The 16812-nt window shown below is 42.0% G+C and overlaps 4 non-coding genes across 4 annotated transcripts; 2 read left to right on the top strand and 2 right to left on the bottom strand.

The window, feature by feature from the left end:
- Window positions 1-232: 232 nt before the first annotated feature.
- Trnac-gca (transfer RNA cysteine (anticodon GCA)) lies at window positions 233-304 on the bottom strand. Its single transcript has one exon. It is a non-coding gene; the product is annotated as a tRNA-Cys (tRNA).
- A 926-nt stretch (window positions 305-1230) lies between these two features.
- Trnac-gca (transfer RNA cysteine (anticodon GCA)) lies at window positions 1231-1302 on the bottom strand. The gene has a single exon. It is a non-coding gene; the product is annotated as a tRNA-Cys (tRNA).
- A 4994-nt stretch (window positions 1303-6296) lies between these two features.
- Trnac-gca (transfer RNA cysteine (anticodon GCA)) lies at window positions 6297-6368 on the top strand. Its single transcript has one exon. It is a non-coding gene; the product is annotated as a tRNA-Cys (tRNA).
- A 1000-nt stretch (window positions 6369-7368) lies between these two features.
- Window positions 7369-7440, top strand: Trnac-gca (transfer RNA cysteine (anticodon GCA)). The gene has a single exon. It is a non-coding gene; the product is annotated as a tRNA-Cys (tRNA).
- Window positions 7441-16812: the final 9372 nt, after the last annotated feature.

Consider the following 16812-nt stretch of genomic DNA (forward strand, 5'->3'; position numbering starts at 1 on the left):
GATCCCCAACTCCATATTCTTGAGTGTCCTTTGCTGATGCCTAATAATCAGTGTATTGAATTCCATATGCTGAACCACTGATCATTCTTTCTAATAAAACCTAGATTTTACAGGTTGAATAAACTCACTATACATTCAAAATGTGAAGACTTGCGTGGCTCCAAAGTATAGGGCTATACCATGGATGTAGACAGTAGAAGTACATGTAAGAAATCCCAAAAATCACATGAAAAGGGGGCACCTGGATTTGAACCAGGGACCTCTTGATCTGCAGTCAAATGCTCTACCCCTGAGCTATGCCCCCACAGGTACTAGGGTACATAGTTAAAACTTTTCATGTGAGTGATGATATATTAGGTCTAACTATAAAGTTAAATTACAGATCCTCAAAAACCTATATTCCATAAGTTGCCAGACCTGACTGGTGAGATGCCTTCATCAGCGCTGTATCTTCCCTATAGCACAACAAACTAGGTATACGCACCTTCCCACCCATATCTTTGAATAGCACCATCAGCCAAGGAAATAGATAGGAGCAGCCTGAAGACCCTGGGCCACTTCAGGCTCCTGGGTTAGCTCCTAAATTAGCCCACTGCCTTCCCCCTGAGCTCCATGACACCCTCTCTTCCTTCCCTGAAGACTAATGGGATATGACTCAGAGTTGTCACACACACTGGTTAGCACTGTCAGCAGCAACACTGCAGCATCCTCTGCCTGGAACAGCAGCTTAGCCAGACTTTAGCTTCTGAGTCTAAAGTAAGTGACCATTTGTCACTGGAAGGGGGAGAGAAGTTCCTCTATATAAGGTGGAAGAAATGTCCACCTTATATAGACAGCCCAATTCTGTGAGTTGCCTCTTTAGTTCTGACTACAGATTCACCAGAGAGCCATACAGGCACATAATTTTGTGGGTGGGCGTTCTTTTCTAGTCTTTGAACACTGGCTGTCACTATAACTGCTGTGCCTAGAAAGTCCCTAATTCTCTGTTATAGTTCTTGTCTTCTACTTAACATGATATCTACATATCCACAGGCCAATAGAACCAGAAAACGAGGTGCATGCAGGAACAGGGGAGACAGATAAAAAGAAGGGGAGGGACAGTAAACATGTAGAGAGAGATAGGGAACAGCCATCTATCCACATGACAGGCTGGTCTGGAGCTCCCAGGCCTGAATGGAAGAAACAGGACTGAGTGCATGAAGTCTCCAGGAGTAAAAACAACCTTGTGGTAGGGGGCACCTGGATTTGAACCAGGGACCTCTTGATCTGCAGTCAAATGCTCTACCCCTGAGCTATACCCCCACCTGTTTATTAATGCCTGACAGGTACTCTGAACTGCATGGCCACTCCCAGGCTGCTAACATCTGACGTGCACTTGCCAGAGCTCTGTCATCATCTGCTTCCTCCTCTGAGGCCCAGCCCTGAGCTGCCTCTACACATCTGACTGCCATGTGCTCATGAATGACTATTATTTCCAGGCCTTAATTCTAGCTGAGACAAGGACATTAATTCATGTGAGCCCAGGTGGTGCTGCTTCAGCCTCCTTCAGTCCAACTAAAGGAGACATCTATAACCACAGTGGCTGCGTTGTTGATCTTCACAGGTGAGTTCAAGGCACGATTTGATAGAATAGAAAGTTCTCTGTCCACTGAGAACTCCTTGGTTAGACTCTCTAGGATAGACAAACAAAAATCTCCTACTAAATAAATCATGAAGAGTCTACAGATACAATGATGAAAATCTAGAGACCGTAATCCTTGAAGTTTGATACAGAACAGATGTTGATAACATGATCAGACAGTGTCAGAGCTTTTGGGGCATGGCTTGATTGAAATAAAGTTCTTGAGTGCTGTTCTTGAACCCAAGCTGACTCCCTCATTAATACAGGTCATTGGCACTGTCTCACCCAAGGGTATAGTATACATGGTGATGCTTGATCTCCAATGAGTTAGACGACCTGACCTGCCTCCTGCAGGCTGGACTCTATCAGGTTTATATTTACCATGTTCTGCCCCATATATCTACCCTAGGACACGCAGAATCCCTCCATGCCTAGCAGGATGCAGACTTGGATACTCAGTGTAGTGAGAGTTTGGTTTCTTACCAAAAATTTCCAAAACATTTTTATGTGATTATGTTTTTGTTTTAATCCAGATGTGGGATCTGGAGCTACTTCAGCCTGTCCACAGCCACTAAATATAATTGTCTCAGGTTCTAGGAGGAGCTTTGTATTGCAAACAAACAGCAGCAGAGAGTTTATGTTTGGAAATCTGGGAATCTTTGGAGCCTACAAATATATGAGCTCAGAGAGGGCCTGCAGCGGCTGATGCCCCAGCTGCTGCTGGTTTGTGCTGTTGCTTTTGCTATTTCTGGTGTGCTGGTTAAAGATATTCTGATGACACTGATTGTTTTTATTTCCAGGAATTAGATGGCCCTAATCAGTAGGTGGTAGGCTAAAGAGTCTATTCCCCCTTTCCCCTCTAACCTTCTTTCCTTCCTACCTAGTGTTTGGGGATTGGAATGGATTGGGCTAGAATGAAGGTTGGAAGGGTGAAAGGAGCCAAGGAAAGCATTCCTTCAGGTGGTGCCAGATATGGGGCTTGTCATAATGAAGCTCTGATTTCTATTGCTGTAGATGGGATGGCAGGGTAGAATGAAATGAATATACTTTTTTAGGATGTAACAAAAGGTTTATCAGGTCCTAACCTGCCTAGAATCATAGGATCAGAGGAGAGGAGGATACAACATTTGTCCTAATACTGGGAGTGACTTGGAACAGAGGGACCCAGGGACACAGGAACACTGTGGGACAGGTTAATTCCCTCCTGTTTGGGCCTGTGCTCTGAGATGACCTTGGGTACAAACTTCATAGCCAGTCCCACAACACCAAGAAGAAGCTCCACTTCCAGGCCCATTTACATACACAGGAACACAGAATCACAGGATCCCTGGGGCTTGGTTACATCCGGATCTTAGGGTCCCAGATGCAGCTTTACTCCCACGAACTCAGACACACCCAGGATCTCAAATCAGTGGATCCCAGAATCACAGGATCGCAGAGACAGCTTGACTCTGAGGAGTTCTGACATGACAGGATTACAGGATGGACAGGCTCCAGTCAGATATAATGAGGGCAGGTACCACTAGAGATAACCAGACTGCAGGAGGCAAGCATAAGAACAAAACCAACCGAAGCCAAGGTTACTTGGTATCATCAGAACCCAGTTCTCCCACCACAACATGTCCTGGTACACCATCACACCAGAAAAGCAAGAATTGGATCTAAACTCACTTCTCATCACCATGATAGAGGCCTTTAAGAAGAATATGAACAACTCCCTCAAAATAAAACAGGAAAACACAGGTAAACAGCTGGAAGCCCTTAAAGAGGAATCACAAAAATCCCTTAAAGAATTACAGGAAAACACAATCAAACAGGCGAAGGAAATGAACAAAACCATCGAGGTTCTAAAAATGGAAAAAGAAACAATAAAGAAATCACAAAGTGAGACAACCCTGGAATTGGAAAACCTAGAAAAGAGACCAGGAGTCAGAGACGCAAGCATCACAAACAGAATACAAGACATAAAAAAGAGAATCTCAGGTACAGAAGATACCACAGAAAACATTGACACAACATTCAAAGGAAATGCAAACAGCTTCCAGGAAAAAATGAAAAGACCAAACCTAAGGAAAATACCAATAAATAGGTATAAAAGAGTGAAGATTCTCAACTTAAGGGGCCAGTAAATATCTTCAACAAAAATAAAGAAGAAAACTTCCCTAAAGTGATGCCCATGAACATACAAGAAGTCTACAGAACTCCAAATAGACTGGACCAGAACAGAAATTCCTACCATCACATAATAATCAAGACACCAAATATACAAAACAAAGAAAGACTATCAAAAGCAGTAAGGGGAAAAGGTCAAGTAACATATAAAGGCAGGCCTATCAGAATTACAACTGAGGCCATGAAAGGAAGAAGATCCTGGGCAGATCTGGTACAGACCCTAAAAGAATACAAATACCAGCCCAGGCTACTATACCCAGCAAATCTCTCAAGCGCTATAGATAGAGAAACAAAGGTATTCCATGACAAAACAAAATTTACACAATATCTTTCCACAAATCCATTCCTATAAAGGATAATAGATGGAAAACACCAACACAAGGAGGGAAACTACACCCTAGGAAAAGCACAAAAGTAATCACCTTTCAACAAACCCAAATGAAGATAACCACACAAACATAAAAATATCATAAAAGAAAAAAGAAAAAAACCAGAAAGCAACAATCACTATTCCTTAATACCTCTTAACATCAATAGACTCAATTCCCCAATAAAAAGACATAGACTAGCAGACTGGAAATGCAAACAAGACCCAGAATTTTGCTGCATACAGGAAACCCATCTCAGCATCAAAGACAAACACTACCTCAGCATAAAAAACTAGAAAACAATTTTCCAAGCAAATGGATCCAGGAAACAAGCTGGAGTAGCCATTCTAATATTGGATAAAGTTAACTTTCAACCAAAAGTCACCAAAAAAGACATGGCCGGACACTTCATACTCATCAAAGGAAAAATATACCATGAAAGAACTCTCAATTCTGAACATCTATGCTACAAATGCAAGGGCATCCACATTCATAAAAGAAACTTTACTAAAGCTCAAAGCACACATTGCACCTCACACAATAATTGTGGGTAACTTCAACACCCCACTCTCATCAATGGACTGATCAGGGAAACACAAACTAAACAGAGACACAGGGAAACTAACAGAAGTTATGGACCAGATGGATTTAATAGATATCTATAGAACATTTCATCCTAAATCAAAAGAATATACCTTTTTCTCAGCACCTCATGGTACCTTCTCCAAAACTGACCATATAACTGGTCACAAAACAGACCTCAACAGATATGAGAAGATTGAAATAATCCCATGCCTCTTATCAGATCACTATGGATTAAGGCTGGTCTTCAATAGCAGCAAAAACAACACAAAGCCCACATACACATGGAAACTGAACAAGGATCTACTCAATGATACCTTGGTCAAGGAAGAAATAAGGAAAAAAAGCAAAGACTTTTTAGAATTTAATAAAAATGAAGGCACACCATACCCAAATTTATGGGACACAATGAAAGCAGTGCTAAAAGGAAACTCAGAGCTCTGAGTGCCTCCAAAAAGAAGCTGGAGAAAGCATACACTAGCAGCTTAACGGTACACCTAAAAGCTTTAGAACAGAAAGAAGCTAATACACCCAAGAGGAGTAGACAGCAAGAAATAATCAAACTCTGGGCTTAAATCAAACATGTAGGAACAAAAAGAACTATACAAAGAATCAACAAAAACAGAAGCTGGTTCTTTGAAAAAAAAAAAAACAAACAAGATAGATAAACCCTTAGCCAAACAAACCAGAGGGCACAGAAAGAATATCCAAATCAGCAAAATCAGAAATGAAAAGGGAGACATAACAGATACCAAGGAAATAAAAAAAAAAAACATCAGATCCTACTACAAAAGCCTACACTCAACAGAGGTGGAAAATCTAGATGAAATGGACAATTTTCTAGACAGATACCAGGTACCAAAGTGAAATCAGGATCAGATAAATGATCTAAACAATCCCATAACCTCTAAAGAAAGAGAAGCAGTCATTAGCAGTCTCCCAAGGGGGAAAAAAGCCCAGAACAGGATGGGTTCAATGCAGAGTTCTATAAGACATTCAAAGAAGACCTAATTCCAATACTCTTCAAACTATTGCACAAAATAGAAACAGATGGAACATTACCCAATTCGTTTTATGAAGCCACAATTACTCTTGATACATAAACCACACAAAGACCCAACAAAGAAAGAGAACTTTAGACCAATTTCCCTTGGTTAATAATCAGGAATGTTTTATTTGTCCCTCCTAGAAAATCTAACCAAGGAGTTCTCAGCAGACAGAGAACTTTCTATTCTGTCCACTCCTGCCTCACACACAAAGCAGTGTGTCAGTGCCTCACACGCAAATGGCTCTTTTAGTTGGGTTAAAAGTTGAAGTAGCAGCAGCTGAAGCCTCCTGAATTTAATGCCCCTGCCTCAGCTATATTTTAAGCCAGAAAAACACCAGTCATTCATGAGGACATACTGTCAGATACACAGAGGCAGTTTAGGGCTGGGCATCATAGGAGGAAGCCAATGATGACAGAGCACTGGTAAGGGCGAACATACCAGATGTTAGCAGCCTGGGAGTGGCCATGCAGGTTCTGAGTGCCCATGAGACATTAATGAACAGGTGGGGGTATAGCTCAGGGGTAGGGCATTTGACTGCAGATCAAGAGGTCCCTGGTTCAAATCCAGGTGCCCCCTACCACAAGGTTGTTTTTACTCCTGGACATATCACTCACTCACACACACACACACACACACACACACACATACACACACACACACACACACACACACACACACAGAGAGAGAGAGAGAGAGAGAGAGAGAGAGAGAGAGAGAGAGATTTCGGTCTCTTCTATTCATTCCAGTCATGGACCTCAATAGAACTGGGATCTACAGACCAGCCTGTCATGTGTGCAGATGGCTGTTTCCCATCTCTTCCTACATGCTGAGTGTCTCTCCCACTCTCATTATCTGTCTTCCCTGTTCCTGCATAGACCTAATTTCTCTGGTTCTGTTGGCCTCTAAATAGAAGGTGTGTACAATAGGGGAGAATTTAGGGACTTTTTAGGCACAGCAGTTATAGAGACAGCTGGCGTCCAGGGACCAATAAGGAAAGCCAAACCATAAAAGGATGTGCCTCTCTCTGTGTCTCTCTGGTGAATCTGTAGTCAGAACTAGGGATGAAAGTCACAGAATTGGACTGTGTGTAAAGGGTGGACATTTCCCCTGTGAGTTTCTCTCCCCCTTCCAGAGCACACTGCTCACTTCAGTCTCTGACGCCAAAGACTGACTGAGCTCATGTACCAGGCAGAGAGGGATCCTACAGTGTTTGAACTGACAATGTCAGCTGGGGTCCTGTGAGAACTCTGAGTGATAGTACATTTGTCTGCTGGTAAGCAATATTTGGGGTGTCTGTAGGCTCAGGTGGAAGGCAGTTGGCCAGCTCAGGAGCTAACCCAGGACAGCAGTGTGAAGGGAGCTCAGTATCTGAAGGCTGTTCTTCTCCATTTCCATGCCTGATGATGCTATTCAATGATGGGCCAGGAAATCTGCAGAGCTGAGGAAGGCATCTCACCAGTCAGGTCTGGGAGCTTCTGGGATATAGTCTGTGAGGATCTGTAATTTACCTTTATAGTCCATCATATTATATCACCACTGAGAATGAAAATTATTAACTGTGTAAACTGGTGTCCATGGGGGTATAGCTCAGGGGTAGAGCATTTGACTGCAGATCAAGAGGTCCCTGGTTCAAATCCAGGTGCCCCCTTTTCATGTGATTTTGGAAACTGTCCACATACTTGATATAGATGCACTTTCTCTCTTGCCACATGGATGGACTTTCAACTCATTTAAACTACAGCTGTGCTTTTACCATCATATCATATGACTTTCATATGATAGTTGGTTCTGTGTGTTCATTGAATCTCAAGGCTTCCGTGTGAGCAAGTGTTTAGCATTTTTAGAATGTATAGTGAGGTTCCTAAACCTATAAAAGCTAGATTTTATTAGAGAAAACAAACAGTGGTTCTCAGTATATGGAATTCAACATATGAATGAATGCATTGGGCATCAGCAAAGGACACTCAATGAAATAGAGTAGGGGATACTACAATGGTTATACATTAGAGTTGGAAATGTCCAATTGTTCCATCAGAGCTGGAAATGTGGGAATCCAGGCTTTCACAGGGGATGGGAACATAAGATCATATGGATTCCATAGATCACACTTTTCCTAAGGTACTCATTGGCCTGGCTTGTATCCAATGGTGGTTCATGACTGACATCTGTCCTAATGGCTCTGCATCTGTGCTATTGCAGCCGTGTGTCCATATTTTAAGTGTTACCTCTTGGCATAAATTCCCAATAAAGATCCTGACTTTCTTGACAGATGTTGGTTGCTACAGCTCTGCATGACGGGCCAACCAGAGCCTAACCATGCTGGATCTGTGACCATGGAAACATATAGCCATGTGTCTGTTTACCATAGACAGTTCCTGTGTCAGTCCCTAGTTCTACAATCACAGAGTAACCATGCTGATCCCACCCTCCTCCATTGTGCTGTTGGCCAACTGCAGGTTTATATTTCTGATAGCATGGCCACATTTTCATACAAATAGTTCATTTTGTCATTTTTGCCACAATTCAAGCAAACTGAGGTTCAAAGTTCTGTGTATATATTCTGATTGAAGATGAATTGGGGTGCTGCCCAAAATTCATATGTCTGTCTCTCTGTCTGTCTGTCTGCCTGTCTGTCTGTCTGAGAAGCCTTTAATTATTAAAATATTACATGTCAGAACCTTCAGCTCTATGAAGTATATCTGAATAGACAAACTTTGCTTGTTTCTAGATATTTACTTTGTGTTTAACTTTGAAATTATATGCAGGAGGCTAAATACAGCTTATTTCTGTAATTAACTAGTACCTAACATTACTGCAGGTGTGTTTATAAATGACTGACTCCTAACTTATATTTCTCTATTATTCTAAACAGTTGGTAAGAGTCACCCCAAGGTACTTTATACTGTTTGTGGCTATTGTGAAGGGGGTCATTTCCCTAATTTCTTTCTCAGCCTGCTTATCCTTTGAGTATAGGAAGGCCACTGATTTGCTTGAGTTGATTTTATAACCTGCTACTTTGCTGAAGTTGTTTATCAGCTGTAGGAGTTCTCTAGTGGAGTTTTTTGGGTCACTTAGGTAGACTATCATGTCATCTGCAAATAATGATAGTTTGACTTCTTCCTTTCCAATTTGTATCCCTCTGACCTCCTTATGTTGTCTAATTGCCCGAGCTAGTACCTCAAGTACAATATTGAAAAGATAAGGATAAAGGGGGCAGCCCTGTCTAGTCCCTGATTTTAGTGGGATTGCTTCAAGTTTCTCTCCATTTAGTTTGATGCTGGCTACCGGTTTGCTGTATATTGCTTTAATGATGTTTAGGTATAGGCCTTGAATTCCTGTTCTTTCCAAGATTTTAAGTATGAAAGGATGCTGAATTTTGTCAAATGCTTTTTCAGCATCCATTGAAATGACCATGTGGTTTTTTTCTTTCAGTTTGTTTATGTAGTGGATTGCATTGATGGATTTCCGTATATTGAACCAACCCTGCATCCCCGGGATAAAGCCTACTTGATCATGGTGGATGATCGTTTTGATGTGTTCTTGGATTCGGTTGGCAAGAATTTTGTTGACTATTTTTGCATCGATGTTCATAAGGGAGATTGGTCTGAAGTTTTCTTTCTTAGTTGGATCTTTGTGTGGTTTTGGTATCAGCATAATTGTGGCATCGTAGAAGGAATTGGGTAGGGTTCCTTCTGTTTCTATTTTGTGGAATAGTTTGAAGAGTATTGGTGTTAGGTCTTCTTTGAAGGTCTGATAGAATTCTGCACTGAAACCATCTGGTCCTGTGCTTTTTTTGGTTGGAAGACTTTCTATGACCCCTTCTATTTCTTTAGGGGTTATGGGACTGTTTAGATGATCTATTTGGTCCTGATTTAATTTTGGTATTTGGTATCTGTCTAGGAAATTGTCCATTTCCTCCAGATTCTCCAGTTGTGTTGAGTATAGGCTTTTGTAGTAGGATCTGATGATTTTTTTGATTTCCTCAGTTTCTGTTGTAATATCTCCCTTTTCATTTCTGATTTTGTTGATTTGGATACTTTCTCTGTGCCCTTTGGTCAGTCTGGCTAAGGGTTTATCTATCTTGTTGATTTTCTCAAAGAACCAGCTCTTGGACTCGTTGATTCTTTGTATGGTTCTCTTTGTTTCCACTTGATTGATTTCAGCCCTGAGTTTGATGATTTCCTGTCTTCTACTCCTCCTGGGTGAAATAGCTTCTTTTTGTTCCAGGGCTTTCAGGTGTGTCATTAAGCTGTTGATATATGCTCTCTCCATTTTCTTTTTGGAGGCACTCAGGGCTATGAGTTTTCCTCTTAGCACTGCTTTCATTGTGTCCCAAAGATTTTGGTATGTTGTGCCTTCATTTTCATTAAATTCTAAAAAGTCTCTAATTTCTTTATTTCTTCTTTGGCCAAGGTGTCATTGAGTAGAGTATTGTTCAGCCTCCATGTGTATGTGGGCTTTCTGTTGTTTTTGTTGCTATTGAAAACCACTCTTACACCATAGTGATCTGATAGGAGGCATGGGAGTAATTCGATCTTCTTGTATTTGTTGAGGTCTGTCTTGTGACCAATTATATGGTCGATTTTGGAGAAGGTACCATGAGGTGCTGAGAAAAAGGTATATTCTTTTGCTTTAGGGTGAAATGTTCTATAGATATCAGTCAAATCCAATTGGTCCAAAGCTTCAATTAGTTTTACTGTGTCCCTGTTTAAGTTTCTGTTTTCTTGATCGGTCCATTGAGGAGAGTGGAGTGTTGAAGTCCCCCACAATTATTGTGTTAGGTGCAATGTGTGCTTTGAGCTTTAGTAAAGTTTCTTTTACGAATGAGGGTGCCCTTGCATTTGGCGCATAGATGTTCAGAATTGAAAGTTCTTCTTGGTGGATTTTTCCTTTGACCAGCAAGAAGTGTCCCTCAGTGTCTCTTTTGATGACTTTAGGTTGAAAGTCAATTTTATCTGATATTAGAATGCCTACTCCGGCTCGTTTCCCGAGACCATTGGCTTGTAAAGTTGTCTTCCAGCCTTTTACTCTAAGGTAGTTTTTGTCTTTGATATTTAGGTGTGTTTCCTGTATGCAGCAAAATGTAGGGTCTTGTTTCCTTATCCAGTCTGTTAGTCTATGTCTTTTTATTGGGGAATTGAGTCCATTGATGTTAAGAGATATTAAGGAATAGAGATTATTACTTCCTGTCATTTTTGATGTTATTTTTATATTTGAGTGATTATCTTCTTTTGGGTTTGATGAAGGAAGGTTACTATCTTACTTTTTCCAGGGTGTAGTTTCCCTCCTTCTATTGGAGTTTTCCTCCTATTATTCTTTGTAATGCTGGGTTTGTGGAAAGATATTGTGTAAATTTGGTTTTGTCATGGAATGTCTTGGTTTCTCCATCTATTATGATTGAGAGTTTTGCTGGGTATAGTAGTCTTGGCTGACATTTGTGTTCTCTTAGAGTCTGCATGAGATCTGCCCAGGATCTTCTAGCTTTCATGGTCTCTGGTGAGAAATCTGGTGTAATTCTGATAGGTCTTCCTTTATATGTTACTTGGCCTTTTTCTCTTACTGCCTTTAATATTCTTTCTTTGTTTAGTGTATTTGGGGTTTTAATTATCATGTGGCAAGAGGTATTTCTGCTCAGATCCAGTCTGTTTGGAGTTCTGTAGGCTTCTTGTATATTCATAGGCATCTCTCTCTTTAAGTTGGGAAAGTTTTCTTTCATAATTTTGTTAAAGATATTTGCTGGCCCTTTCAGTTGTAAATCTTCACTCTCATGTATACCTATAATCCTTAGGTTTGGTCTTCTCATTGTATCCTGGATTTCCTGGATGTTCTGGGATACAAGCTTTTTGCATTTTGCATTTTCTTTGATTGTTGAGTCAATGGTTTCTATGGTATCTTCGGCATCTGAAATTCTCTCTTCCATCTCTTGTATTCTGTTGTTTATATTTGCATCTATGGCCCCTGATTTCTTCTCAAGGTTTTCTATCTCCAAAGTTGTCTCCCTTTGTGATTTCTTAATTGTTTCTACTTCTGTTTTTAGATCCAGGATGGTTTTGCTCAGTTCCATCATTTGTTTGTTTGTGTTTTCCTGTAATTCTTTAAGAGATTTTTGTGTTACCTCTTTCATGACTTCTGCCTCTTGACTCAAGTTCTCCTGCATTTCTTTAAGTTTTTTTTTGTTTTTTGTTTTTTTTTTTTTTTTTTGCCTTTCTTCTTTATTGGCTTCTATCTCTTGAGCCTTATTCTCCTGCGTTTCTTTAAGTGATTTTTCTGTTTCCATTATACGGGTTTCTAGCTTATTCATGTTCCCCTGTATTTCTTTAAGAGATTCATTTATGTCCGTTTTGTGTTCTTCTAGCAGCATCATGATCAGTGATTTTAAATCCAAATCTTGTTTCTCTGGTGTGTTGGTATAACCAGGACTTGCTGATGTTGGAGAGTTTGGTTCAGATGCTGCCATATTGCCTAGATTTCTGTTAGTAGCGTTCCTGCGTTTGCCCTTTGCCATTTTGTTCTCTGGATTTAGTTGGTCTTGTCCCTGGCTGGTGTTTGGGCCTCATGATGGACTCTGGGGCTATTACTGCAACACTATATGGCTGGGTTTCCCCTGTAGCAGATTGCTGCTGTGCTGTCCTCCTCTTGGGTGCCCTTGCAGGTCTAGTGTGCTTTGCCCCAGATTGTGTCTGTGGACCAGATGGAGCCCGTGTGCACCCCCAGGGAGCGCCGATGGTGTATGCTGCCAGGACCTCCCCTGTGTGCTAATCACTCCGCTGGGCAGCCGATCCCCCAACCGGGCTGGTGCACACAAGGTTAGCCTGGCCCCCCAGGCCCTGGATCGAGGCAAAAGCCTGGGAGGCCAAGGTCCGAGCAAAGTTCCCCTCAGGCTATGACTGTCAACTGGGTCAGCCAGGTGACAAGGATGGCGGGTGTGCATGCTCGCGCTCCCCGAAAGCACCTGGAGAGTCTGCTGTGCTAACAACCTCCTGGGCGGGTTGACACACAGATGGCCCACCTAGCCACCCAGTTCTTGGGGTCAGTCCAGGGCCTGTTGGGGCCTAGACCCCCGCTTTGTTAGCCTCAGGCTATGCCTGTTAGCTAGCTCTGCCTGCCAGAGCTCTCTGGCGTCCTGTAGGCAAAATGGCGGCGCGCGCCTGCCCGGGCAAAAAAACCTCCTGGCTGAGTTGGCACCCCGATGGCCCCCTGAACAGCCCAGGGCCTGGGTGCAGGCCAACGCCCGTCGGGCTCAGACCCCCGTGGTGTTGGCCTCAGGTTATGTTTGTGTACCTCAGTCTGTCCGATCTCTCTGGAGTCCGAAACCAAGATGGAGGTGAGCCTCTCCTGACAGGCGGGAGGCCGAGTTCTGAAGTGGCTTCCGTGCAGCAAAAGGCGCCACAAATCCGCAGCTGCTTGCAGCCCGGCTGGTCAGCGAAGGTGAGTGGTCGTGGGTTCAGGGCCTAACTGGACCCTGTGTCGCCTTGGTTCCACTGCTGATGGCCCTTCAGCTGGACCAGCCACTGCTGCAGAGTCGCCACCGCCACTAAACAGTTGAAACAAGTAGCTTTCCTAAGTCTAGATCATTAGATCATAATCATTTTATTAGATACTTAGAAACATTTTGACAAAATCCAACACCTCTTCATTATAGAAGTCTTGGACAGATCAGCAATTCAATACCCATACCTAAACATAGAAAAAGCAATATTCAGCAAACTAGTAGCCAATATCAAACTAAGACTTGAAGCAATCCCACTGCAATCAGGGACTAGACAAGGCTGTCCACTCTCTCCCTACTTGTTCAGTTAGTAGTGGAAATCCAAGCCAGAGAAATTAGACAACAAAGGAGGTCATAGGAATTCAAATGGGAAAGGAAGAAGTCAAAAATATCACTGTTTGCAGATGATAGGATAGGATACTTAAGTGACCCCAAAAATTCCACTGGAGAACTCCTAAACCTGATAAACAACTTTAGCAACGTGCCTGGATATAAAATTAACTTAATCAAATCAGTGTCTTCCTCTACTTAAAGGATAAACCGGCTGAGGAAGAAAATAGGGAAATGACACCCTTCACAACAGCACAAATAATGTAAAATACCTTGGGATGACTCCAACCAAGCAAGTGAAAGATCTTTATGACAAGAATTACAAGTTTCTAAAGAAAGAAATTGAAGAAGTTCTCAGAAGATGGAAAGGTCTCCCATGTTCATGGATTGGCAGGGTTAATATAGTAAAAATGGCCATCTTGCCTAAAGCAATCTACAGATTCAATGCAATCCCCATCAAAATTCCAACTCAAGTCTTCATAGAGTTAGAAAGAGCAATTTCCAAATTTATCTGGAATAACAAAAAACCCAGGACAGTGAAAACTTTTCTCAACATTAAAAGAACTTCTGGCAGAATCACCATGCCTGACCTCAAACTATACTACTGAGCAACAGTTTTAAAGACTGCATTGGTATTGATACAGTGACAGGCAGGTAGATCAATGGAATAGAATTGAAGACACAGAAATGAACCGGCACACCTATGGTCACTTGATCTTTAACAAAGGAGCCAAAACCATCCAGTGGGAAAAAGGACAGCATTTTCAACAAATGATGCTGGGTCAACTGGCAGTCAACAAGTAGAAGGATGCAAATTCATCCATTCTTATATCCCTGTACAAAGCTAAGGTCCAAGTGGATCAATGATCTCCACATAAAATCATATACACTGAAACATAGACACACTGAATCTAATAGAAGAGAAAGTGGGGAAGAACCTGGAACATGTGGGCACAGGGCAACTTTTCCTGAATACAACACCAATATCTTATGCTCTAAGATCAAGAATTGACAAATGGGACCTCATAAAATTGCAAAGCTTCTGTAAGGCAAAGGACACTGTCAATAGGACAAAACAGCAACCAACAGATTGGGAAAAGATCTTTACAAATCCTACTGCAATAGAGGGCTAATATACAATATATACAAAGAACTCAAGAAGTTGGAATTCAGAGAACCAAATAACCCTATTAAAAATGGGGTGCAGAGATAAACAAAGAATTCTCAACTGAGGAATACTTGATGGTGAGAAACACCTAAAGAAATGTTCAACATCTTTAATCAAGGGGGAAATGCAAATCAAAACAACCCTAAGATTCCACCTCACATCAGTCAGAATGGCCAAGATAAAAAAAACTCAATGGACAGAAAATTCTAGAGAGGATGTGGAGAAAGAGGAACACTCAATCCACTGCTGGTGGGATTACAAGCTGGTACAACCATTCTGGAAATCAGTTTGTCAGTTCCTTGGAAATTGGACATAGCACTACCTGAGGACCCAGCTATACCACTCCTGAACATATACCCAGAAACGCTCCAACATGTGATAAGGGCACATGCTCTATTATGTTCATAGCAGCCTTATTTATAATAGCCAGATGCTGGAAAGAACCCAGATGTCCCTTGAGAGAGGATTGGATACAGGAAATGTGGTATATTTACACAATGGAGTACTATTCAGCCATTAGAAACAATGAATTCATGAAATTCTTAGGTAAATGGATGGAGCTAGAGAACATCATACTAAGTGAGGTAACCCTGACTCAAAAAGGTGAATCATGGTATGCACTCACTAATAAGTGGATATGAACCTAGAAAACTGGAATACCCAAAACATAATCTACACATCAAATGAGGTACAAGAAGAAAGGAAGAGTGGCCCCCTGTTCTGGAAAGACTCAGTGAAGCAGTAATCGGCAAAACCAGAATGGGGAAGTGGGAAGGGGTGGGTGGGAGGACAGGGGAAGGGAAGGGGGCTTGCAGGACTTTCAGGGAGTGGGGGCCTAGAAAAGGGGAAATCATTTGAAATGTAAATAAAAAATATATCGAATAAAAAAAACAATGAATTCTTGAAATTCTTAGGCAAGTGGGTGGAGCTAGAAACTATCATTCTGAGTGAGGTAACACAATCACAAAAGAACACACATGGTATGCACTTGCTGATAAGTGGATATTAGCCCAAAAGCTCAGAATACCCAAGATACAACTCAAAGATCACAGGAAGCTCAAGAAGAAAGAAGACTAAACTATGGATACTTTGATCCTTATTAGAACCCATGGCTCACAGCCAACAAAGAGAATGAGAATAGGGTCCCCAAATGAGGAGCTAGAGAAATGACCCAAGGAGCTAAAGAGGTTTGTAGCCCTGCAGGAGGAACAATAATATGTACCAACCAGACTCCCAGAGCTCCCAGGGACTAAACCACCAACCAAGGAATACACATGGAGGGACCCATTGCTCCAGCCACATTTGTAGCATAAGATGACCATTTCAGACATCAATGAAAGGAAAGGCCATAGGTCCTGTGAAGACTTGATGATGCCCCAGTATAGGGGAATGCAAGTCAGGAAATGGGAGGGGTAAGCAGGGGGAGGGGGAATGGGATAGAGGTTTTCAGAGGGGTAATGTGGAAGGAGGATACAATTTGAAATGTAAATAAAGCAAATATCTAATAAAAAATAACTAAGGGAAAGCAGAGTCCATAGATATGACTTAAGACATCTTCAGACTATGGTCACTGAAATATGAGACAAGATCCTGGGTGATATCCAATGATCAGCAGGAGTCAGAGTCTCAGAGCACACTGAGACAAAGCTCCTGTGTCTTGAAAACTATGCATAATTTCTCATTAGCACAGGTCTCCTGCACTGCCTCACACAAGGACCTATTACACTTGCTGATGGTTAATCTCCAATGTGCAAGAGCACCTGACCCACCTCCTACAGACTGGACTCTACCAGGTTTGAATTTCCATATCCTTCCCCACACACCTACCACAGGGCACCCAGAGTCCCTTCATGCACAGCACGCTCTACCCTTTGCTGGCCAGTATCTGTGGCCTCAGGTGGAGAATCAAGGACAGAGCTGCAGTCCTGCTCTGCTTCCACCTGGGGTTTTGGATGAAATCCCCACCCTGTTTCACTTCCCGCTCCACTCTAGCCATCAGCACATTCCTGTCTTGGGAATCCCTTCCGTGATTC

This window comes from Apodemus sylvaticus, chromosome 2 (genome assembly GCF_947179515.1).
Source record: "Apodemus sylvaticus chromosome 2, mApoSyl1.1, whole genome shotgun sequence".
NCBI lineage: Eukaryota > Metazoa > Chordata > Mammalia > Rodentia > Muridae > Apodemus > Apodemus sylvaticus.